The following is a 26,809-nucleotide window of genomic DNA, read 5'->3' on the forward strand; positions in this document are numbered from 1 at the left end:
GTGAGGCTTCTTTGCCACTAATTACTCGATAGTCTACCCCGGCCCGTTCAAAGGATAGGGCGAAGGGGAAGGACCATCTATATCTGATGTCTTGGCTTGTGAGCCACTGGGTGAGTGGACGACAATCTCTTCTGCGGGTGAGCGTGAGGGAGGATAGGTCCTGGAATATCTTAATTGTGTCGACTTCAAAGATAAAGCTCCCCAGTCTTTTTGCCTTCTCCAAGACCTCCATTTTCTCTCTATAATGGAGGAACCGCACCACAATGGACCTCGGTCCCCCGCCCGCAACCCCTCCACCTCTATGCGCTCATTCCAGCTGGACTTCCTTGCCGCCCTCCAGAGTAAAAAGCTGATTTATCCGGCCCTGGACCTTCCTCCCCACGTCCGCCGCAGTTTCACCTCTCTCTTGACACACCCATGATGCGCAGGTTGTTTCGGCGTTCTCTGTTTTCAAGATCGTCCATCTTCAAAATGTTGTCCTCCTCTCTCATTTCCAAGTCCGTTAGCCTAGCCTGGTATTTCATGTCGAGCAGGTCTGCCTGAAGGTGATTATTTTCCATGCCTTCCATTTTATCCTCCAGGGTCTCCACCCTCCCCTTGAGATCCACTATGGAGGCTTGAATGTCTGTGCGAATCGCCTTAATCTCTTGGAGAATGTCCTTGAGATTCTCTTTGGTGGGTGCTGCGGGAGGGGAGGGGCTCGCCACCTACTGGCATGGTGGTTATGACGTCCCTGCCGCACCCCTGGCCACTAGGCGTCGGCGGAAGCGCTGGAGGGATGAGATCGCCCTGGGTACTGGAGGTCGCTCCAGGGTCCGAGACTTCTGGCGCACCTCAGGGCGGTGCCGCTATACCCCTTATGAGGGCCGCTGTCAGGGTCGACAGTCCAGGGCCCCCACAGTGGCCGGACCACTGGATACTCAGACGATGAGGGCACGTGGATCCGTGAGTGGCGCTGTGCCCTAGGTGGGGCCTGTTGGTCTGGGAAGAGTCTCAGCGATAATGGGCCTAGTAGAATCCGTCGAATTCAGGCGGCCCCGGGCTCTTTTCGTCGCGCCCCGACCGGGTGGCGTACCTGCATGCAACCAAGGAGAAGGCCCTGGGGGGGGGGCTGCCCCTAGGTGGATCGTCCACTCGATTGTCCCTGCCACCCCACGTTCTCCTCACCTCCAACTGCTCCCCGTCACTGTGCTGGGCTCCGCCGGGTAGGCCAAGGCGCTTCCAGGGCATCCACGGGGCCGATGCCGGTCGCAGGGGCCTCCGTGCGCTGGGTGTGGGCCAGGAACGAGCTCAAGGCCCCGGTATATTGGGGGGCGCCCCTCTGTGCTGCACCTTTTTCCGATGCGCTGATAGCGGGCGGGAAGCCCGGGCCGTGTCCTCCTTGGTCCTCGGCTCTCGTAGGATTCACTGTGTCCGTGGGGGCCGCTTCCGTATGTGCCCCACTGCAGGTCCCCCACGGTGCGGTGTGTCCCCCAGCTCACCTCCGCGAAATAAGCTTCTGGGACAGGGGGGTCCTCTTCGCGGGGCCGCAGGGGCGGCGGCGTCCAGTGTCGCTCGTGTGCACTTTCTCAGGACACCTCCATAGCCAGGACCCCGGGCCACGCCGCGGCGGGTCTCAGCGGCCGGTCCCCGGTACTCTCAGGGTGGGGCCCTCTGATCAGGGGACAGGTCTTCTCTGGCTCAGTGTCAGGATCTGATTCTACCTCCCCTTTCTCCTCACCTGACTCTCCTGAGGTGGATTCTTGACGGCCGATTTCTGTCTTCTGGAGTCTCTTTTTAATCCTTGCACCCTTGCCCTTGGGTGCTCGAAGCTTCTTTTTGTGCAGGTAAGGTCTAGCCCCTCCGGAGGCCACCTTGACAGAGGCAAAGACCTGTCCTAGGGGAAGAAGAAAAAGTGGCAGAAAAGGCTAGCAGGATACAGCGCATAGAACGGCAACATATGTGGCTGTGATAGGGCTGCGGCTGAGAGCTTGAGTAGGAGCCTGCCAAATTCCCACTAGAAATTGGAATTTAGAGAAAGAAAGGGTTTGCTCTCAAACTGCGCACACACATAGAATAATAAGCAAATGCAAATTAAATGAGTGGTTTTAATCAGAACTGGTGCAGCCTGACACGTGTTTCGAGCTTCCCGCTCTTCTACTGAGGCTGCTTGTGCAAAATTATAAAACATTGATGTACAACGAAAACATTTTTTAAGCATGATTCAATAGCAAAACAAACCAGTCCCCAGACCCAGGGCAAGGAGGCAGTTAGGGTTTGCCAAACCAACACATTGAGTATATGGTTTAAAGTAACAGACAGTTGCACCGAATGCACATATCAAATCAACCCAATTCAAAGAAAGGAAATTAAAAACACAAAAAGTGCGTAATTCGGTGGAAAAAATATATCACATTATAAAACAATGAGAAGAGGGGGGAGAGAGAAAAAAGACAAAAGAACAACAAAATTATTCAGTGAGAGAAGATGCTCATGGTAATCAGCCAGAAATACATGTATAAGGCCACTGACTGTTAAAATTGTACCTTAATCTTGGCTAGTGTGTATTTTGAATACTAGAGAAAAATGCAAAATTAAAAAATGTTTTATCAAGTGGCAACTTAATGAATCGAATACGATAAAAAGAGGGGTTGCAAATATGTTGCGTCATAGAAAATTGTTTTAATATTATATATATAGTTTTATCCCACTTACCAAAGGTAGAAGTTGAGTAATCTGACAAAGTTAGGCGTGGGCTCCCTATAGAGCAAAAGACGGGATGGTTATTTATATAGGAATCTGACTGACTAGATTTCCACCTAGCAGTCATTTGAAAATAAAGAAATGACATACCATTATTTTGCAGTTGCACGAATGAATTTTCAGTAAAGTATTATCTTGCTGCAGCACGGGCAGGAAACGAAGAATGCAGGTGCGGCAAGAGCCAAAGAAAACAAAGCAACAAGAGGTCAATTAGCTAATTGAGTAGTTTATCTCTGTGGACATCTGAAGCAGCAAGAATTCTCGCTGGAAGGGTCCGTGTACAAATTGTCAACGTTGACTCACCAGTACGTTCACTGCTATGTGGGGAACTGGAGCCAAACGGAGACCCTCTGTGTGCCGAGTGTAACTCGGAGATGTGAGGGAAGCAACAGTGAAAACGCCCGTGCACAGGCGAGTCACCACAGAATTAATGGGAAAACAAGAGCGCCATGATGGACTAGTGTAGATATCATGTAAAGAAAATCATTAAAGCTACTCAATATAGACAAGGATATGTTTGAGGTGTGCGTATGCCGGAAATAAATTGCGCATGGTAAATGCACAAATAGAATTGGAATTACAAAAAAAAAAAAAAAAAAAAATAAAAATGTGCGAGACAGAAGGACATAGATCCGGAAGACATTAGTTAATTAATTGGAGTATGAAGTCACTTGAGCTGTCCACGGATGGCAGTAGTGTATTGTAAAACACCTGTGCTTGCATCTATAATAAAGAGTGTTGCATGTGCTGAAAAAAATGCTAAATAAAGGAAGTGCGCCTCGACCTGACTAGATATGCAAGGGTTGTATTAAAACGGTTGCGCCCATGCTAGCAAGTGTATTCATTAAAAAAAAAAAAAAAAAAAAAAAAGGGGGGGGGGGTGGCGCTGCACCCGGGTAGATAGCATAATAGTTGAGTAATGACATGTAGATAGCGGCTGATTACCATTGACATCCATACAAATAATCGGTACCTATTGGCATGACATGTGCGAAGACCTTAAAAAACACACGTGTACCATAACTTTTAAACAACATGTAATCACAAAAAGACAGATAGTTCAAGGTCTGTGTTCAGGCCAAACTCTACAGTACGGTATTGACAAATCAATCGGGCTTCCAATTGTCTAAGTTTGAGTATCTGGTTGCCTCCACGTTGTGGAAGTGACACCTTCATCATCCCAGCAAATTTGATCATTGTCTTGTTATCCATTTGATGGGATCTTTGCCAATGCAAAGCTAGGGGATATTTGGAGTCAGATTGAGTAATTGAGTACAGATGTTCCCTGATACGAATTTTCAGCGGGCGTATAGTACTGCCAATATAGAATAGGCCACAGACACATTTAATACAGTAAATGCAGAATTTCGAATTACAATTAATAAAAGACAAAATCTTATGTGTACCTAAGTGTCCGAAGTCGATGGAGGTAGTCTCCAGTGCATGTGAACACGTGGAGCAGCCCCCACACTTGTAAAAACCAGGGCGTGGGGGCTGGTGTAACCAAGTATGTTGCTTGGGTGGGATTGACATGAATGAAGGAGAAAGTATGTTCTTAAGGTTGTTTGCCTTAGTATAGATAAAACGATCGTGATATTACTCCTTGGGTGGACAACTCACCAAGTTTTATCTATACTAAGGCAAACAACCTGTTATATCGTGCCTGAGTGTGTTTGTAATGTTTATCAGTAAAGGAAGGAGATGTGTTGTGATGTGCTTGTCTCTGTATGTGAAAGCTGGTGATGTCATGTGGAGTGTTGCCTTGTGAATGTCGAATTGTTTACCCAAGGATTCCACACCCAGCCAGTTAGATCTCCCCACCCTGGGTGATGGGAGCCAGTGTTATGTCCTGTCCACTTATGTATATAACTTCATGTAACTGTGACTTAAGTACTTGTAATAAACATATAAGTAATCCCAAGAAGCCTGGAAGTCACTTTAAAACATTGGCGACGAGTTGGTCTTAAAAAGAACATGCGAGCAAGAAACTGAAGAAAGTGTAAGAAGGCTGCTGCTGGGGGTGCAGGAAGAAGTTGGAAAAGAAAGACAACACTGCCCCAAAACACAAGTAAAACCCATCACCCAGGGCACCAAAAGGGAGGAAGGAAGCCCTATATAGGAAGGATAAGCTGCCCATAAGGTGGAGGGAGAGCTTGGTCCTGGGGCTGAAGAGAGGAGCAGGGCCTTGAAGGGAAGCTCAAGAAGGGAGCTAGGCCTTTAAGATGAAGAAATCGGTGTGAAGAAGTCAAGCCTGTTAAAGTAAAACCAGAAGTGTTGTCTGTTAAGTGAAGAAAAAAGGAAGCTTAAAATGACACCTGGGCCCTTAAACTGAAGAAGGAATCCCGCCCCATTAGTTTAAGAAACCTGTAGATTAAACAAAGCTCGTAGTGAAGATGACTCCCATGAGAGAAGGAGGAGCTAAGGAGCTGTGGGCAAGAGAAGACAGCTGATGTCATGACCAGCAGCAACTCTTTGTGATAGGAAGTTGTTCCTGTGGTATGGTGTTCTGGGCGAAGATGTCGCCTGTTAGAGACTGCATTGCAAGTGCGAAGTACTGAGGGTTGAAGAAGAAAGCTCTGCAGTGATGTTTCCATTCACCAGTCAAAGTATCATTCCCCAGTCAAGCAGCGCAGGGAGGTGATGCTGTTTACACTCATATGAAACCAAAAGTAAGATTTGGGGAAAGTATGAAGCCCAGTAAGCATCCTCCCGTTGAGGAGTGTAAGTCTGCTTTGAGTTCATAAGTGGGACTTGAAGGATGTGAGACTGCGGACAGTGAGCTGAGGGGTTCCCCAACGAGCCACTATGATGTTAGGGAAGATTTTGAAGTGACAGTCTGGAGTGAGCCGTGAGTACTGGCTCTGCATGTCCCAAGCGCAATGTGAACTAAAGGTTAGACCTAGGCAGCGCTAGCCTGGTAGCGTATGCTCAGGGAAAGGGATGCAGGGAAAACTGCCTGCGTGCCACTTTGTTTTCAAGGATCAAAAGCAGATCGTGTTTTGGAAGCAGTGAACCGTTTTTAAATATTGAAGTTGAAGGGTGACATGCGCTGGGTCGAGGTACGTGGTATGAGTGACGTTTGGCTTATGAAGATCAGCATTGCCCCGAGACAGAGGTGTGACTGGTGACATCACAGCTGGTCTAAGGCAGTCGGCGATGCCATAGAACGCCAGATTCAAGCATTATGTTCGTATTAGAATGCACTCACCATGCCAGATTTCAGCCGGTAGCTGAAGCCGTTAACCGAGGCAGGATGAAGAATAAAATAAACGATGTTATGAGGAAAGAACCCTGCGATGTGCATTGCCGTGCACAGGAAGAGGAGAGCTGAAGGCATTGGGCCGTAAGATGAGTGAATAAGCCTAAGTGCATTGTGGGGTGAGAGGAGAGACCCCCTTACGAATCATCTTCACAGTGAGCCTATGATTTTATGGGTATTATCCGGCTGAGAGATGTAGAGCGCTGCTGAGCACGTCGGTGAGTCGGAAAATCAGACAGGAATAAGAGCGCAGCAGGAAATCCAAATTCCAATATCGGATTTGCCAAGGATGTCATTATTGTCGTCATGAGTGTCGTTCCTGGTGAAGGGAATGAGGCAAATTCGGGTTATGGTGCATCAAGGTGCTGCGACTGCAGAGGAGGCACAAGGACCGCATTTGAAGTAATGGCTGCAGTGTATCATTTTATGTTTAAGTGATTATGATGGTCACGAATCTGGTCTTTCAGAAGATAACGTTGGACATTTAGGAGCAGCAACGTGTATCCTTTAACTGTTTTTGCATTAAGTTTGTGTTACCAACCTAGTTTTGTAACAGATTAAGGATTGACAAGCGTGGGAGGTGCATGAGAAGTTTGTGTGTGGATATATGCGTGCAGGAATTGGGGTTCAAATCTAAAATGTATTGGATTTAACATATTTGAGGAATTTTAGGTTCAAAAGGACCCATTTGGACATTCTGAACATGCACAATATGCATATGCATTAAGTTTGTGGTACCAACCAAGTTTTGTAACAGATTAAGGATTGACAAGCATGGGAGGTGCACGAGAAGTTTGTGTGTGGATATATGCGTGCAGGAAGTGAGGTTAAAAGCTAAAATGTATTAGATTTAACGCATTTGAGGAATTTCAGGTTCAAAAGGACTCATTTGGACATTCTGAACATGCACAATATGCGTAGATGTGTGCAAGTCAGAAGTAGGGTGTGAGAGAGGTTAGAGTAACCATTGAGGGATTGCAGGGTAGGCTGCAGCCAACATGGACATGTAGGAATAAATGCGCATATTTCTTGGTTACGCCATAAGGGCTGTGTACGCAAATGTCACTATGAAGTTGAGTTGTTAGGCAGTGTAGACACAAGTGTTTGTGGGTGAGTGCCACAGAGGTGCAAGAACATAGTGTATCAGAGTGATTGTGTGTGAGTGCCACAAAGATGCAGGGTGGTACATAAACTGGCCATGAATTTTAGGAAATGTAATTATATAGTTTGCTATTGCTTTAATGGTGAGAAAAGAAGTATATTTATTGTGCAACATGGATTATTAGGATAGTAATTTTTGCAAAATGGTAATGGAAAATGTTATGTGACTCATGTATGAAATGGGTGCACATGGGTAAAACATGTGTTTTGCTAAGAGTCAAAGAGGTCGAGTGTTGGGTAGCACCCAGAATATGAATTGTATGTGGGTGAAAGTGACACACGGGTTTGGCGGTAGCGACTCCAGTGTATATGTAAGTATGAGTGTGGTTGAGTGAAACCACAGCTGTATGGGTGGTAGCGCCGCCATTAAACTAGAAAAACGTGGTGAGTGTGCCTCACCGGTCTGGAAGGTAGTACATCCAGTTGTTCAGGGCAAAGGTGGAGAGCCTGCGTGACCATTTGGGTATGTTAGAGGTGTGTGTGGTTAGGAATACCACAGGTGTTGCGGAATACCACAGGTGTTGCTGGGAGGTAGCGCCTCCAAGCATACTCTACTTCCCTTTCAAGCATAGCAGTGAGAATGTATGTGATTTGGGAGGTAGCATTTACAAGCATAACAGTGGGGATTTATGTAAGTTTTCATCGCTCCATAATAAGATGCATTCATGTTCCCTCATTGTTCCAGTGTGGCTTTATGAGTGTAGATTAGGAGATTAATGCGGAGTACCATTCTCCATTAAAAGGGAGGTTTTTGAGAGATGCGAGGTTTGGGATGTTATGAAATAGTGTAATGGGTGAAGTGAGGTGAGAGCGAGAGTGAGTCCGAGAAGATGTGAAATGGGGCAGCACCCATAGTGTGTGTAGCCTGTGGATGTGCTACAATGAAGTGAGGAGGTAGCGCCTCCGTGACTATAGTGGAGGTAGCACTTCCGCGAGTACAGTGGAGGTAGCGCCTCCCACATGAGGAGCCTGAAAGTATTTTTGGAGGTAGCGCCTCTGCCAGTGTAATTGGAGGTAGCGCCTCTGCCAGAGTAATAGGAGGTAGCGCCTCCACCAGAGTAGTTGGAGGTAGCGCCTCTGCCAGTGTGATTGGAGGTAGCACCTCCGCCAGAGTATTTGGAGGTAGTGCCTCCGCCAGTGTAGTTGGAGGTGGCGCCTCCGCCAGTGTATTTGGAGGTAGCGCCTCCGCCAGTGGAATAGGAGGTAGCGCCTCCACCAGAGTAGTTGGAGGTAGCGCCTCCACCAGTGTGATTGGAGGTAGCGTCTCTGCCAGAGTATTTGGAGGGAGCACCTCCGCCAGTGTCATTGGAGGTGGCGCCTCCGCCTGAGTATTTGGAGGTAGCGCCTCCACCAGTGTGATTAGAGGTAGCGCCTCTGCCAGTGTATTTGGAGGTAGCGCCTCCGCCAGTGGAATTGGGTAGCGCCTCGCCAGGGTCCCAGTGTAGTTGGAGGTAGCACCTCCGCCTGAGTAATTGCAGCTAGCGCCTCCACCTGTGTAATTGGGGGTAGGGCCAGAGTATGTGTAGGTAGCGCTTCTGCTTGTGTCATTTGGTAGCACCCTGCCAGAGTATTTGGAGGTAGCGGCTCTGCCAGAATACTTGAAGGTAGCGCCTCCGCAAGAGTATTTTGAGGTAGCGTGTAGCGAATCTGCTAGAGTATTTGAAGGTAGCGTATCCACCAGTGCGATTGGAGATATCACCCCAGATGCTTGAAGGTGTAGGTGGATGTGTAGGGTTAGTGGCCTACAGAAGTAGGCAGAGTGTCCCTCAGAATTGATATTCCCCATGCTGGTGATGGAGGTGGAAAGGAGGGGAATATGCTGTGGTGTGTTTGTCCGTGTGTGTTGACGTTTGAGAAGAAGGGAGATATGTTGTGTCTATTTGATGTATCTGTGTGGGTGCAGTGTGAATCGGTAAAGGAAGGAGATGTGTTATATCGTGCCTGAGTGTGTTTGTAATGTTTATCAGTAAAGGAAGGAGATGTGTTGTGATGTGCTTGTCTCTGTATGTGAAAGCTGGTGATGTCATGTGGAGTGTTGCCTTGTGAATGTCGAATTGTTTACCCAAGGATTCCACACCCAGCCAGTTAGATCTCCCCACCCTGGGTGATGGGAGCCAGTGTTATGTCCTGTCCACTTATGTATATAACTTCATGTAACTGTGACTTAAGTACTTGTAATAAACATATAAGTAATCCCAAGAAGCCTGGAAGTCACTTTAGAACACAACCTCAAGAACATACTTTCTCCTTCATTCATGTCAATCCCACCCAAGCAACATACTTGGTTACACCAGCCCCCACGCCCTGGTTTTTACAAGTGTGGGGGCTGCTCCACGTGTTCACATGCACTGGAGACTACCTCCATCGACTTCGGACACTTAGGTACACATAAGATTTTGTCTTTTATTAATTGTAATTCGAAATTCTGCATTTACTGTATTAAATGTGTCTGTGGCCTATTCTATATTGGCAGTACTATACGCCCGCTGAAAATTCGTATCAGGGAACATCTGTACTCAATTACTCAATCTGACTCCAAATATCCCCTAGCTTTGCATTGGCAAAGATCCCATAAAATGGATAACAAGACAATGATCAAATTTGCTGGGATGATGAAGGTGTCACTTCCACAACGTGGAGGCAACCAGATACTCAAACTTAGACAATTGGAAGCCCGATTGATTTGTCAATACCGTACTGTAGAGTTTGGCCTGAACACAGACCATGAACTATCTGTCTTTTTGTTATTACATGTTGTTTAAAAGTTATGGTACACGTGTGTTTTTTAAGGTCTTCGCACATGTCATGCCAATAGGTACCGATTATTTGTATGGATGTCAATGGTAATCAGCCGCTATCTACATGTCATTACTCAACTATTATGCTATCTACCCGGGTGCAGCGCCACCCCCCCCCCTTTTTTTTTTTTAATGAATACACTTGCTAGCATGGGCGCAACCGTTTTAATACAACCCTTGCATATCTAGTCAGGTCGAGGCGCACTTCCTTTATTTAGCATTTTTTTCAGCACATGCAACACTCTTTATTATAGATGCAAGCACAGGTGTTTTACAATACACTACTGCCATCCGTGGACAGCTCAAGTGACTTCATACTCCAATTAATTAACTAATGTCTTCCGGATCTATGTCCTTCTGTCTCGCACATTTTTATTTTTTTATTTTTTTTTTTTTGTAATTCCAATTCTATTTGTGCATTTACCATGCGCAATTTATTTCCGGCATACGCACACCTCAAACATATCCTTGTCTATATTGAGTAGCTTTAATGATTTTCTTTACATGATATCTACACTAGTCCATCATGGCGCTCTTGTTTTCCCATTAATTCTGTGGTGACTCGCCTGTGCACGGGCGTTTTCACTGTTGCTTCCCTCACATCTCCGAGTTACACTCGGCACACAGAGGGTCTCCGTTTGGCTCCAGTTCCCCACATAGCAGTGAACGTACTGGTGAGTCAACGTTGACAATTTGTACACGGACCCTTCCAGCGAGAATTCTTGCTGCTTCAGATGTCCACAGAGATAAACTACTCAATTAGCTAATTGACCTCTTGTTGCTTTGTTTTCTTTGGCTCTTGCCGCACCTGCATTCTTCGTTTCCTGCCCGTGCTGGAGCAAGATAATAATTTACTGAAAATTCATTCGTGCAACTGCAAAATAATGGTATGTCATTTCTTTATTTTCAAATGACTGCTAGGTGGAAATCTAGTCAGTCAGATTCCTATATAAATAACCATCCCGTCTTTTGCTCTATAGGGAGCCCACGCCTAACTTTGTCAGATTACTCAACTTCTACCTTTGGTAAGTGGGATAAAACTATATATATAATATTAAAACAATTTTCTATGACGCAACATATTTGCAACCCCTCTTTTTATCGTATTCGATTCATTAAGTTGCCACTTGATAAAACATTTTTTAATTTTGCATTTTTCTCTAGTATTCAAAATACACACTAGCCAAGATTAAGGTACAATTTTAACAGTCAGTGGCCTTATACATGTATTTCTGGCTGATTACCATGAGCATCTTCTCTCACTGAATAATTTTGTTGTTCTTTTGTCTTTTTTCTCTCTCCCCCCTCTTCTCATTGTTTTATAATGTGATATATTTTTTCCACCGAATTACGCACTTTTTGTGTTTTTAATTTCCTTTCTTTGAATTGGGTTGATTTGATATGTGCATTCGGTGCAACTGTCTGTTACTTTAAACCATATACTCAATGTGTTGGTTTGGCAAACCCTAACTGCCTCCTTGCCCTGGGTCTGGGGACTGGTTTGTTTTGCTATTGAATCATGCTTAACAAATGTTTTCGTTGTACATCAATGTTTTATAATTTTGCACAAGCAGCCTCAGTAGAAGAGCGGGAAGCTCGAAACACGTGTCAGGCTGCACCAGTTCTGATTAAAACCACTCATTTAATTTGCATTTGCTTATTATTCTATGTGTGTGCGCAGTTTGAGAGCAAACCCTTTCTTTCTCTGTCCTAGGGGAACACCAGGGGGCCAGCCTCCAGTCTAGGGAAAAAGCACGAGGCAGAAAAAACCCTAGTTCATAGATGGTCTTGATGATGGGTCGAAGAGATGGCACAGATGCTCAGCAGCTCTTGTTGTGGATCCAGAGAGATGAAATACAATCCAATGGTAAACTAGATAAACTTCGCTGAGGTGAGCGAAAACTGGGGGTACAGAATCACGTAAGAAGGGAGCTGCCGAGTTGGCAGTGGACGAAAGGCAGCAGAAAAACAATAGTGAACACGGTGCGAAGAGCTGGCACTGCGTTCAAAAGGTAGGAAGTAGAACCAAAACTGCTGGCTGATAGGAAGGCGCTCTAAGCAAACGAAAGTATTGTTGACAGTACAGAGCAACAGCAACAAAGTAGAATGTGAAAGTAAACTGGGGAGGCAAAAGTAAGGAAACGGAAACACAGCAAAAAGAATAGATAGATAAGAGAGGAAAGGAAACGATCGTAGTACAGGCTTGCTACGGGAGGGCTGTAGAAGGAGCAGGAAGCACGGAACTAAGATACGAGTAAGCAGCACTCGGAGAGTTGAATGAAACAGCAACAGATACAACGCGCCGAGCAGGGGGGCGGAGACTGCCTTTAAAGGCACAGCGCCATATTGGATGATGACTAGACAGATCCACGGGTTCGGAACTTCCATCGACTCCAACATTTCCAATCCTGGTTCCTGACAGTATACCTCCTTCCTCTCGGGGGACCCCCAGGCTTGCCCGGGTGGAGACTATGGAACATCCTGAGAAGTCTGGGTGCGTGGATGTGGCTAACTGGTTCCCAGGACCTTTCTTCCACTGGATAGCCCTTGCAGTGTACCAGGTATTGGAGTCTGCCCTTGCGGTATCTGGAATCCACCAGGTAAGCCACTTCGTATTCCTCCGGAACACATCGTACTTGGGCGCGACCCTTGTGGATGGGTCTAAGGAACGGATCTTCCTTATACTCCTTAAGCAAGGATATGTGAAAAACCGGATGAACTCTCTTGAGGTAGTCCGGAAGTCTGAGCCTGTAGGCTACCGGATCGATTTGTTGAAGGATAGAAAACGGCCCAATAAATCGAGGGGAAAACTTCCCAGCATGAACCCATCTAGGTAGGAATTTGGTTGACAACCAGACCAGTTGTCCCACACCCCAGTTGGGATTAGATCCCCGTTTCTTAACTGCCCATCTCTTTTGAGTCTGTAGACTGGCCTGGTGTGCCTTCTTGGCAAGACCATGTATTTCATGTATTTCCTGTAAGATACCGTCCAAGGCAGGGATCTTTGTGGCTAGAGAACTAAGGCCCGGTAGATGTTGAGGATGATACCCATATGTGCACAAAAAGGGGCTCATTTGGATAGAGGTATGCAGAGTGTTATTGTATGCAAACTCTGCTTGCGAGAGGAAATGGTACCACCTTTCCTGCTGTGGACTGCAGAAGCACCGCAAGTATTGTTCTAGGCTGGCATTCAGCCTTTCTGTCCGCCCGTTACTCTGAGGGTGGTAACCCGAGGAAAGAGCGCGGTGGATTCCCAAAGTCTGACAAAGTGAAGTCCAGAATTTGGACGTGAACTGAGGTCCCCAGTCCGATACTATAGTCCGGGGTAATCCATGCAGTCGGACAATGTCTCGAAGAAAGACCTCAGCGGTCTCAGAGGCGGATGGTATCTGCCTGAATGCAGAAAAGTGGGCCAGCTTGCTGAAGGAGTCTATTATGACCATGATTACTGTCATGTTGTTAGAAGGAGGGAGATCAACAATGAAGTCTGTAGACACGTGTTCCCATGGTCGTGATGGTAAGGAATGCTGCTGCAAGAGACCGAGTGGTCTGCCAGTGCGGTATTTATTAGAAGCACATATAGAGCATGAAGTGACATACTGGTGCACATCCTTTCTTAACCTTGGCCACCAGAAACCTCGTTGCAGCAATTCATAGGTCTTTCGGATACCGGGATGTCCTGTCAAGGGAGAATCATGACACCAGGAAAGAATGAGTTTCTGCAGACCTTTAGTGGGAATGAATAGTGCGTCTTCATGGTAGTACAACCCATCACTACCTAAGCGGACCGAAGAAGGGAGTTCTGTGCAAGCCTGATATTGAGGTATCAGGTCTTGGAGGAAGGAGACAGTAGTTGCTAAAACCTTAAGATTTGGGAAAATACGGTCATGCCCTTCGTAATTCCCTGAGCTGTCCCCGATGCTTCGTGACAAGGCATCCGCCGCCTTATTTTCAGAACCGGGAATGTAGGTTAACACAAAATCAAATTGCAAAAAGAAATAAGCCCACCGGGCATGTCGGGCATTGGTACACTCCATTTGTTGGAGAACCCGAAGGTTACGATGGTCAGTTCCGATCACAAAACAATGGGTAGCGCCCTGTAGGAGATGTCGCCATTCTTGACAGGCTAATTTGATGGCCAACAGCTCTCTTTCCAGAACAGAGTAATTGCGTTCGCTGCTGGTGAGGGTCTTAGAAAAGTATGCCACTGGGTGTTCATAATCATCCGCGGCCTTCTGCAATAGGATAGCACCTATCGCTCCTATCGAGGCATCAGTCTCCAAAATGAAAGGCTTGGTTTGGTCTGGTTGTACTAGAACTGGAGCAGAAGAAAAACACTCCTTAAGGGTTAGAATAGCCCTCTGTTGTTCCTCTCCGAAGGCAAACTTGACCCCCTTCTTTAGCAGGGAGGTAAGAGGAAGCACTAGGTTGGAGAAGTTGGGAATGAACCTCCTGTAAAAATTGGCTAACCCTAAGAAGCTTTGTAGCTCCTTGACGGTGTCGGGTTCTCTCCATTCCCTGATGGCCTTAATCTTACCTGGATCCATCTCTATGCCTCTTCCCGACAAAAGGAATCCTAGGTAGGATACTGAGGTGGTTTCGAATTGGCACTTCTCCGGTTTAACTAATAGCTGGTGTTCTTGAAGACGTTGCAGTACTCTCTTAACCAGTACCCTATTGTCACGACTCGCTCCCTTCGCTCCCGTTCCCACACTTGGGGGCATGATTTGGGGTTTATTCCCTACTGGACCTTTCCTCCGAACCTTATGCTACAGTGCTGTGATGAATTGGGAGCACTAAATCCCTATTTTTCAAGCTACTTCCCTTCCGGATCCATTCCAGGTTTTTGGCAGCCAGCATGCTTCTTTAACCAAATGACTATGCTTCCCAGAATGCCTGGCCCACTGTTCCACCTCCACCCCTGCAGGACAAGGTTGGGTGGAGGATAGGTATCAGCTGTGGCTGCAGGTGCAGCAATCGGCACACCTGAGGCGTGTGCTCGTTAAGCAGCTTTAAAAGCCTGTGTCTTACTTCAGTCCAGCGCTGGTCATCGTTTGCCGTGTTCCTGTTGTAACTAGTCCCTTGTTCCTTGCCTTTGTACCTAGTTCCTGTTTTCTTGTTCCTCCGCCCTGAATCTCGGATTCATGCGCTAATTGATTTCTGCTCCCTTGATTCCCTTTTTGTCTTCCTCTGTTTGCAGGCAGCATTTCTCAGTGCTTTCCCCTTTTAGATGCAGCCCAGTTTGTCTGTGTTCTATATTTCTTTGACTCTGTCCTTTGCTGCTGTAAACCTGTATGCCTTAGCCTTCCTCTTAGATTAGCTTCCTGTCTTTTCCTTGGAGGGGTAGGGAGAAGTTTGCATTGGTTATTTCGTTTTTTCCCTGCTCCTGATCCTTACTTTCTATTGGGATCCATTCCATGTTTTCCATTGCACTTCTGCATTTATTTCCCATTTGATTATTAGGTGTGGTGTGCGGTTGTAGCTGGCTCCTGTGTGAATGCTTATGTTTTCCTCACTAATTTGTAATCACTATTCCAACTTAGGTATTTAGTTTTCCTCCCATTGCTGTTCTAGCCTTTCGGGGTCCCAGTTTCATCAACAGGATTCGTGGGCTAGCTGACATTCAAGAGGTTTATCTCGTCCTCGTGAGTACAGTTCTTTAGTTCGCTTATTTAATACCATCAAGAGTGTTAGTTCACAGATCCTGTCATTGCTTGCCCTCCACGTGGGTTTAGCGCTGTCAGTACCTGTAACCGCAATTGGGGGTAAGGCGCTTGCCGACTTTCCTCGCGGTCAGGTGCTTACCCCACATCCCTTTTCATATATTGGTTTTGTTGTCACACTCTATTTGCACTCCTGGGTTCTAGCATACATGAGTCGTTGTTCCTGTGTGCACGTAGTTTAATTTGAAGCTCTTCACTGTGTGATTTAGTGCACATTTCCCTTGCCATATTCGCTGCCTTTGTACTCGCCTGACTAATCCTGACACCTATGCTCTGGTAATGTCTGGGAGAATACCAGGATGTCGTCCAAGTACACTACAACCGATACGAACAACATGTCCGCGAATACCTTGTCCATGTATCTTTGAAAAATGGCTGGGGCATTGACAAGGCCAAACGGCATCACCCTGTACTCAAAAAGTCCAAATGGGGTGCGGAACGCCGTCTTCCATTCGTCCCCTTTTCTTATCCTTAGGAGGTGGTAAGCGCCCCTTAAATCCAGTTTGGTGAAGTAAATAGCCCCCTGTACTGCCTCCAGAATATCTCGGATCAAAGGCATGGGATACCTGTCCCGAATCGTCACCTTGTTTAAACCTCTATAGTCTATGCATGGACGTAATTCTGCACTATCCTTCTTCGGAATAAGGAGGCACCACAAGCAGATCTGGACTCTTGGATAAGCCCGTTTTGAAGATTGGAGTCGAGGTAATTCCGTAGAGCTCTTCTTTCAGGGAGAGACAAGGGATACATCCGTCCAAACGGAACTACAGCATCCGGAAGTAAGTCGATACCACAGTCTTCTGCCCTGTGAGGAGGTAACTCACGGGGTTGGATGTCTAAAAACACCTCCGAATACTCTTGGTAATGTGTTGGAATCAAAGCGATGATAGCCGGACTTGGAGCAGGACCCCACCTCCCGCCATGGTGAGTCAAGCCGATAGACTGGTTCATACAAGTGGACTTACAAAAGTGCGAATTAAAGCTCACTCTATTGTCCTTCCAGTTGATCTGAGGATTGTGTCGTCTTAACCAAGGGATACCTATGACCAATGGAAAGTGAGCAGCTCGGATCTGATCGAACACCAAATATTCAGAATGGTGACTCAATTCCATCTTCAGGGGTATAGTCTCTTTAGTAGTAGGTCCGGAGGACAAAGGCCTCCCATCCACACCTTCTACAGGTATGGGAGTTGTCTTTGGTCTAGTGGACACCTGATGTTCCTTAGCCCAATTGGAGTCCATAAAGTTTCCGGCTGCTCCGCAATCTAACATAGCAAGAACTTCGGTGGGACTCGAGTCAGATAGCCATAATTTGACTCGGAACACCATCAGACTGTTCTCCTTGGGGTTATTTATGGTTCTTGAGGAGTTGCAAGGGCACTTGGCAATTCCCCCGAGACTTCCCTTGCGGCAGATCGGGGGCTGTAGTTTTCCTTCCGCCTAGGAGGAACTTCTGGACAGTTTCTTAGTAAATGTTTGGAGGAACCACAGTACATGCACAATCCGGCTTCTCTTCTTCGTCTGCGTTCCTCAGGTGTGAGAGGCCCTCGGGTGGCTCCTATTTGCATAGGTTCTTCAGGAGTGAGGTTTGACCTGGATGAGGGAGAAGGAGCAGGTAGACCGACAGTCTGAGGGGTACCTCTGATTCGTTCTCTTTCTTGTCTCCGTTCAGATAAACGGAATTCGATCTGTAGAGATAGAGTCATCAATCCTTGGCAGGACACCGGTCGAGCTACACAAGCTAACTCATCCTTGATTTCATCGTGTAGCCCTCTTCGGAATATTGTTTGTTGAGCAGAGTCCGGCCAATCTGCCTTAGCCGCCAATCTCTGGAAGCGGGATATGTAGGTCTGGACGTCTGTGTTCCCTTGTGTGACATCCAATATAGCTTCCAGTGAAGAGTAGAATACTTCTGGTCTGTCAAACTTATCCTTAAAGGCTTCCACAAAACGATCATAGTCGTTCAGGGAGGGGTCATTTCTGGCTACCAGGGGAGTAGCCCAAGCCAGAGCGTTGCCTATGAGGTTGGCAATAATAAATCCGACTCTGGACTTGGCGGTTTCATAGGCATGGGTGCGAAAGGCGAAATAAACATTGCAGGCGTCGAGGAAGTCCTTTAATCCCCCTGGGTGACCATCGTACTTGCCAAAAGAAAGGGGCATAGCGGGTAGATCCCCGTGGTCGTCACGGTGTAAGACCACCTGTTGTCTGAGGGCGATATTCTCAGTCCTCAGCGCTTGGACTTCTGCAGTTAGGTTCTGCATAGCTGCCACTAGTTCTTGGTATTGTTCAAAGGAGGCCATGGTATTGCACGGGCGTTGTATTCTGTCAGGATCTGATTCTACCTCCCCTTTCTCCTCACCTGACTCTCCTGAGGTGGATTCTTGACGGCCGGTTTCTGTCTTCTGGAGTCTCTTTTTAATCCTTGCACCCTTGCCCTTGGGTGCTCGAAGCTTCTTTTCGTGCAGGTAAGGTCTAGCCCCTCCGGAGGCCACCTTGACAGAGGCAAAGACCTGTCCTAGGGGAAGCCCAGGGGGCCAGCCTCCAGTCTAGGGAAAAAGCACGAGGCAGAAAAAACCCTAGTTCATAGATGGTCTTGATGATGGGTCGAAGAGATGGCACAGATGCTCAGCAGCTCTTGTTGTGGATCCAGAGAGATGAAATACAATCCAATGGTAAACTAGATAAACTTCGCTGAGGTGAGCGAAAACTGGGGGTACAGAATCACGTAAGAAGGGAGCTGCCGAGTTGGCAGTGGACGAAAGGCAGCAGAAAAAAAATAGTGAACACGGTGCGAAGAGCTGGCACTGCGTTCAAAAGGTAGGAAGTAGAACCAAAACTGCTGGCTGATAGGAAAGCGCTCTAAGCAAACGAAAGTATTGTTGACAGTACAGAGCAACAGCAACAAAGTAGAATGTGAAAGTAAACTGGGGAGGCAAAAGTAAGGAAACGGAAACACAGCAAAAAGAATAGATAGGTAAGAGAGGAAAGGAAACGATCGTAGTACAGGCTTGCTACGGGAGGGCTGTAGAAGGAGCAGGAAACACGGAACTAAGATACGAGTAAGCAGCACTCGGAGCGTTGAATGAAACAGCAACAGATACAACGCGCCGAGCAGGGGGGCGGAGACTGCCTTTAAAGGCACAGCGCCATGTTGGATGAGGACTAGACAGATCCACGGGTTCGGAACTTCCATCGACTCCAACATTTCCAATCCTGGTTCCTGACACTCAGTCTCGTACTCCAGGCTGGGGACTAGGAAAGTCCACTAGGTCCTGCGGTGCTTTCAGGAGCGCAATGCTTACACGTCCTGCATGCTCCGCGCCCCCTGGTGGTCTCCCACTGTATAGAATTTAGGTTTTAAACCAGAAACTCAGGCCGCTCTTATTAATAAACCAGTCGAGGACTAGAACCTCTTTGGTAAAGCTGTCGATGATGCCCTGGAGACTGCTAAGAAGTAGCACAAAACACTGAAATCACTCGGCCAGATCACGGCCAAGCCCTTCCACCAGCGGGGAGGCTCTAACTACTGCTGTTCATTTTGTGGACACTCTTTCCCGGTCTCCCCATAGACAATATGGCTCTGGAAGTACCGCCTGGTCCTCCGGCCAAGGCTCTTCCGGTAACAGCCAGTATCAGCAGAGAGTTCCTTGTAGAGGTAAAGGTAGAGGCAGGAAATCTACTTAAAGAGGCCCCCCGGCCTCCACCTCAAAGTGACTCATCAATTTGGGTCCCCTCCTGCGCCTCCCCGGTCGGGGGTCACTTGTCATTCATTCACGCTTGGGAGGGGCTCACATCAGACCAGTGGGTGTTAAAGACTGTTGCCCATGGCTACTGCATAGAGTTTCACCAACCACCTCGATGATACCCACCGAAGAGCAGGCGCCTGTCGCCAGCACACCTGCACATCCTGTTGGAAGAGGTGCAGATCCTTCTGGAAAAGGGCGCCATGGAAATTGTACCCATTCACCAGGTAAACAAGGATACTTATTCAGAGTACTTCCTTATACCCAATAAGGATCACACAATGCACCCTGTGCTAGACCTGCGCCCAGCGAGAAAGTATGACAAACCTCAAAACTTCTGAATGACAACACTGCAGGAAGTAATCCCACTGTTGCTGCAGGGGGACTACATGGCCACATTGGATATGAAAGATGCATACTTTCATATTTCAATGTTGCCAGTCCATAGAAGGTACCCAAGGTTACTATCAGTTCAAGGTTCTTTCCTTCGGCATTGCCTCAGCGGGTGTTCACGAAGGTACTGGCTGTAGTAGCTGCTCACCTATGCAGGCAGTCCATCCCAGTCTATCCTTACCTCGACGACTGGCTCATAACATGGGATTCGTACGGAACATGCCTAACAAATACCCAGAAGACGACAGATCTCCTCTTCACCTTACAGTTCTCGATCAATCAGAAAAAGTCCAGTCTACACCCCAGCCAAGTCAAAGAGTTAATGGGGGCTCTAATTCGGACCAAAGATGGCTTTGCCTTTCCCTCCAAAGAAAGGGGTCAAAACGTGCTGTTTCAGATCCCTCACTTTGTAGCCAGTTAGGAGGTGACCGTACGCAAAGCCATGCGACTATTGGGGATGATGGCCTCCTGGATCTACCTATTTCCACGCACTCTCTTGCGCATGCGCCCCATGCAAGAGTGGCTCTCGAGCCAATGGTGTCAGGCCTGCAGACAATGGGACGATCTAGTGGTTGTTGCGGCAGCCCTCGTTCAGTCTCTGCAGTGGTGGCCTTCTGTAGGGGAAAACCTTCACCACCTCCGCAGTACAAGCCACTCTCACTACAGATGCATCTCTGACAGGGTGGGGAGCTCACCTCCTTCATCAGACAGCGCACAGCATGTGGTCACCAGCGGTAGCATCCGATCACATAAACTTGTTGGAACTGCTAGCAGTGTTCAAGGCCCTGAAGGCCTTCCAAACACACAGTTCTCACAGACAGTACTACGGCCATGTATTATTTAAACAAACAAGGGGGCACTCACTCTCGAGGGCTGTACAAACTTTCCCAGAACATATGGAAGTGGGCTCTCAAACACAAATTTGTCTACGCTTTTCCCCTGATTCCCCTGCTCAACAGAATGGTGCACAAGATGCACCAAGAGCCAGTCAGGATGATTTTGGTGGCCCCGATGTGGGCCCGCCAACCTTGGTTCTCCCTTCTCATGACAATGTCTGTTTCCCACCCTGTCTCCCCCCAGGTAGCTGCCATGCCCTTAGGACTTGCTGTCTCAAGACCAGGGGGAAACACTCAAATCTCAGCTTAGCAGCTTGTCTCCTGAGGTCATAGAGTTCGGCACCTCCACTACGGAAACCTAACACCAGGCATTGCTTCTCCAGCAAAAGCAAGAGCTTCGTCATCTGGTGTATTGGCAAGGGCATCAATCCTATTGAATGCACACCTAAACATATTGGGCCTCATTACGGGTCCAGCGGTAACCTTGCCGGTGATAACGGCGGGCTGTCTCCGGACCCGTAATGATGTACATGCGCCTGACTTCCCGGTAACACTGGGGGATTACAACCCTGGTGGACCGGAAAGTCGGGCGCCGTTAAATTGTTAAGTCCCCATTCCCATAGAGTCTGATCAGGGACCATGGAAGCACTGGACTGAACGGTGCCGGTGCTTCCATGAGAACTCTGCAGGTGGGTGCCTGGTCGGCATCCGCCCGCAGACCTCTAATATGCTTGTCCGGAAACAACGCAGCACCGTTGTTTCCAGACCGGCAGGCTCAGAATGAGTCCTATTGTCCTGTACCCAACTCATCTGTTAGATTCAGGTCTGGTTTTCAATTCTCTAAAGGTCTACTTAGCTGCGCTTTCAGCGGCGTACACTACGTCCCAGAACAAGGTTTTGTGGTGGAAGATTCCAGTAATTAAAACATTTATGGAAGGGGTAAAAAGGCTTCATCCCCCTATTTCCAACCCAGCTTCCGGGTGGGACCTGGATGTTCTTACCAGACTAATGGGGCCTCCCTTTGAACCAATGCACAAGGCCAGCCTTAAAGCACTCACCTACAAGACCGCCTTCCATTTGGCGATCACCTCTATAAGGGGAATTAGTGAACTTCAGGCCCTTTCACAAAGATAAGGTGGTTTTGCGCACACACCCACACTTTGTTCCTAAATTTATCTCTAAGTTCCATGTAAACCAATCCATAGAACTACCCACATTTTTCCAGAACCCCACTAATGTGGCGGAAAGAATCCTTCACACACTAGATGTGAGGAGAGTGGTTGTCTATTATCTGGAAAAGACAAAGCCGCTGAGGAAAACGAACCTGTTCTTCGTTTCAGTGGCAGCTGGTAGAGAAGGGGACCCTGTCTCTAAATCAGCTATTTCAAAGTGGACCGTAATCTCACTAAGCAGACCATTCCTCACACAACACAACTGCATCACTCTGGCTAGAGCACTTATATTATCCAAGATCGATTACTGTAACATACTGCTGTTAGGCACCTCCAAACAAAACATAAACAAAATGCAGCTCATTCAAAACAAAGCACTAAGAGCAGCCTTAGGCATAAAAAAAAGAGAACAGATCACACCACAGAAGAGAAGCCCACTGGCTCCCAATCGAAGCAAGAATAATACAGAAAACCCTGGCTCACAAATGTATCGCTGGAAAGGCACCAAGTTACCTCAACCACTGCATAAGCCAGAAAACAACCAATCGCACACTCCAATTTAATGCCCATCTCCACCTATTCATGCCTCGCTTTAAGAACACCAACTTCCCAACAGCGGCACCAAGAATTTGGAACACTACCCCCCCCCCAACATTAATAACGAGCCCACATTCAACAAATTTAAGAAACTATTGAAAACATGGCTCTTTAACAAATTCTAACCCCACAATATACCTTTATCATCTCCTCCGCCCATCTGATCCACCATGAAGCCTACCTGCCATTCTCATCAACATTGAGAACTGTACCACCCACGAGTCACATTTCTGCATCAAGCTTACCACTGTTTAACTTGCCAAAGACCAACATGTGTGCATCTTACTGCTGTTAGCGTGCCAAGAAATGTATATATGCATGTATATAGGTAACCTTTTTTATGTATCTGTAAATAGTACTCTACTAATTTAGGTAAACCTTAAGACTAAGTACTCTGTAACTTACGCCGTGGTACCTCTGGGTTTGGGCGTAAAATAAATGCAATAAATAAATAAAATAAACTGCATCACACTGTTACGCTCTTGCCAAGAGAGACCTGCCCTTCACGCCTAGAGCACACTCTACTCTGGGCACAGGGGCTACCATGGCATTCATTGCAAATGTTCCTCTCTGTTAGGCAGAGTTTGTATGCAGTACACTTTGGGACCACTACACACAACTAGGACTACAGGTGTAAGCAAACCAACCTTTGGTATAAGTCTGTACTACACAGTTTTGGTAGCGTTGCTGAGCAGCCAGGCTTATCTCAAGAGGGGAATGTGAGCTGTAATGATGTTACACAGAGGTCTACAATCACAAGTATTCAAATAAACTCTTACACTCAAGGTTTCTTGGTAAAACACTTAATTATTTCACAGTAAGTTATAAAACATTCACTAGAAGGAGGCAATCTATATTACACACAAATATACTTCAGTACTTTACACTGTACATTTCTGAGGAATTTACTACTTTGAAGTAGGAGCAAAAAGACATAGGTTAATAAAAAGAAGATAAGTTACTCTTAGACAGTGCAAATACTTTGAGTTCACCAGAGGAGTTAATAAGTCAGGCCAAAGTCAATGGGCTAAAGTCTTGTATAGGATAAAGCAGTTCCGGTAGTTAAACAGAAAAGTCTTTGCACAGTTCTCAGAAGTAGTTTGTAAACAAAAGAATCATATATTGGGTCACAAGCTGATTAGGCCTACAAGGTGGGAAAGTTTCAAGCACTTTCACAGCGAGAGGTAAGTACTCTGTCTCGTTTCACAGTACCTTACAAATGAAGAAAAAGGTGTAGCTGAAGACTTCTGTTCCTGGCAGTTCCTGCAGATCTCGCTGTTCCTGAGCCTCAGTCGTGGGGACAAGAGGGAGGACGTCGAGGGACTCCTGCACTGCACTGGGACTGATTGCAAAGCTGGCAACTGGCAAATCTTTGATTCCGGTAGCTGTAGTAAAGCACCAAAGCTGTTATCTCTCTCCCTGGTTATTCGGTTTCCTGCAGCACTCTGAGGGAAATGCAACCAGCTCAGAGAATGGTATCCAGGTGGCTTAGTGTCGGGTTGATTGGTCCCACCAACCCAAAGGGGGAAGTCGTCCTTGCAGGGCTTCTCTATCGAGGTGAACTTAGCTATTTGGACCTGCAGCAGGGCTTCACCGGGCAAATCAACGGTCCAGGAGTTGCAGCAGCCGTCCTTTCAAGCTCGTCTTCGGTTTTTTCGTTCCAGTGGTCGACTCGTCCTTCCAAGAGAATCGCCTTTTATTGAGTTCTCTCCCATTCATTCCATCCTAGCTGTCACTCACCCAGCAGGGTGGCTGTCCTTGCCAGACAGTCAGCTAGCCAATCACGCCAGAGTACATTTGGGTCTCCTATGAGACTAAGCACAGGGAGTTTCGGGCACCTCCCTCACTTCCTGCCCACCCCAGAAACTCCGGCGCCAGGGGCGGTCGTCAGTCCTGAAGCCCGCAAAAGGCGAAAGAACAAAGGGACCAAACCTGGTTTGGCGTGCAGAGACAAACTCTAGAAGGACCTTTCCAAAAAGAAATGGCGAAAAAAGAAGACCGGGACCTGTTTAAACAAAGGGGGCTCAGACGCCATCTTGAAAAACATGGATCCTGCGATTTAACGCTACCAGCGTTCGCGGTTGGGAAAAATCATGGTAGTTTGTTGTAAAACCACTGCCACCAGCCCTTTCGAGGGGAAAGAGTAGCATTTGACTGCTACATGAGTTTCTAGACACATGGGATACTAGGTAACCCCTCCAGCGCTCTATAGTAAGATAGGGTGTGCTGGGTCTAGGAAATGGAAAGGACTAGTAAAGTCAATTTCACTTTACTTACTCTGGGAAACGGTAGTTTATCCCAGAGAAGGTATTTAAACCTTGGGAAAGCCTGAAAAGGTTTCCCTGTGCCACTGCACTGAGGGTGCTGTGTGACACATACGAAAATATGATGCCTATGGAGTTGTCTAAAACTCCATAACCAAAGAAAATACAAGAGTAAAAGACATTCAAAATACATGAAAGAGTAGGAAAAAAGGGGCACACTCTCTCCAGGTAAAAAATCAATTCCTTAAAATCCAGCAAAGTTGCTGGGGGTCTCTAAGGTGAAGGGAATTAGCACATTTATGAGAATTCTTCCCAACACACTCGAGTCCATTTGCAAAGCAGCAACCTGGAGTGCTGCACACACCTTTACACAACACTACTGCCTAGATACACACTCTAGGTCTGATTCTCAGGTGGGACAGGCAGTGCTAAGACATTTCTTTGCTACTGTTCCTTCACACATCCCACCACCATCTCTGGGTACTGCAAGCTAGTCTATGCACATAATTTGATTCTAAGCAGATTCACAAGCATCAGAAAACATGCATTACTCACTGTAATAGCATTTCTGATGATTGTATCTGCTTAGAGTCACATGCGCTCACCCTTCTTCCCCTCGCTGTCTAGAAGGAACATAGACATCTTACACCTTTGCTCTTCTGTACTTGCTCACGCTATCTATAAGGCTCCCTCAAGGCAGAAAAAATACAACAATAGGGAGCTTGATGTGTGAGGGATTTTGGGTACACTACACGTCACGTTAGGGATAGTGTTGCAGTCACGCCCATGTCGACGCCCCCTATCGATCTTCGAAAGAAAGATGCAATACTCTGCGATTACCATTAGATGTCGGACTATATGCACAGCATGTTAATCTAAGAAGATACAATCATCAGAAATGCTATTACGGTGAGTAATGCATGTCATCCCCACTGCACTGCATTGTACGATGCTGCGTGCAAAAAGGTTACCAGAATGATAAAAAGGCAAAAGGGAAACAGTTTCCCCATGACAAAAATTAGCAGGTGGTCTCCCTGTAAAAAGTCAGGACATGTTCAAAAGCAACAAGTTTGGAGTCCATTAGAAGTTGCCTAAAGAGAAATCTTTCCTAACGTGGGTTAATTACTTTCCTCACTAAGGCCATACTAGCATACTTCAATTGCTCTTTAATAGAACTTTGTGTTGTACGTTCAAACTGATACAGATTTTGAACCCTTTGGCTTAGAGCATTGAGGTTTGCACTATTTCCAGTGCTGTGTGTAGTGTTATATTGTCATGCTGTAAATAGTCTGTTTATTGTCTGAGTCATTTGACTGAATCTTGAATTTTGTGTAAGATCCCATTCCCACTGCTTTTCACAAAGGCCAGCCTTGTCTGCTTTTCACACTCATATTTGACTTTTGTTATCCTATGCAAAAGTTCTCTAATACTGTAACTCAGCCATCCTGTCATGCTTTATCAAAAGTTCTTATCCTTTATTTCAGCCTTCCTTGTATCATCTGTCAAGCACCTCGTATTATTCTCTATTGAACCCCCTCACCCTTTATCCCAGCATTCATATTATCTTCGATTGAACCTCTCTAACATTTATTATCCGCCTCATACTATGCTCTGTTGAACCCCCATATTGTCTTCTATTAAATCCCATGATCCTTTATCTCTGTCCTTCTATTATACTCTATCAAACTCTTATTAGCCTCTATTGAAACTCTCTTATCCTGTGTCTTAGCTCTCCTGTTATCCTTTAACAAATCCTTCTTATCCTGTATCTCGGCCTTCGTAATATCCTCTATCAAACTCCTCTTAGTATTTTCTATCAAACCGCTGTAACCTTGTATCTTTTCACTTTTTATCCCTTAGGAAACTCCTCTTATCCTGTATCTCATCCTTCTTTATATCCACTATCAAAACCCTCTCATCCTTTATCTCACCCATCTTGTTTTCCTCTGTAAAAAACCCTCTTATCCCGTGCCTCACACTTCTTCTTTTCTTCTACATACCCCTCTCATCCTGTATTTCAGCTCTCCTATGTTCCAGTCAAGGCAGTCTTATCATTCTCTATCAAACTCCTCTCATCCTGCATCTCATTGCTTTGATTAACCTCTTATTATGCTCTCT

The 26,809-nt window shown here is 46.6% G+C and overlaps 1 protein-coding gene across 1 annotated transcript in view; it reads left to right on the forward strand.

The window, feature by feature from the left end:
• The window catches only part of LOC138489231 (beta-galactosidase-like), a 797,092-nt gene that overhangs the window by 319,636 nt on the left and 450,647 nt on the right, over nucleotides 1-26,809 (forward strand). The gene's annotated exons all lie outside the window — the stretch shown is intronic.

Source organism: Ambystoma mexicanum, chromosome 9 (genome assembly GCF_040938575.1).
Source record: "Ambystoma mexicanum isolate Mex_15411 chromosome 9, UKY_AmexF1_1, whole genome shotgun sequence".
Taxonomy (NCBI): domain Eukaryota; kingdom Metazoa; phylum Chordata; class Amphibia; order Caudata; family Ambystomatidae; genus Ambystoma; species Ambystoma mexicanum.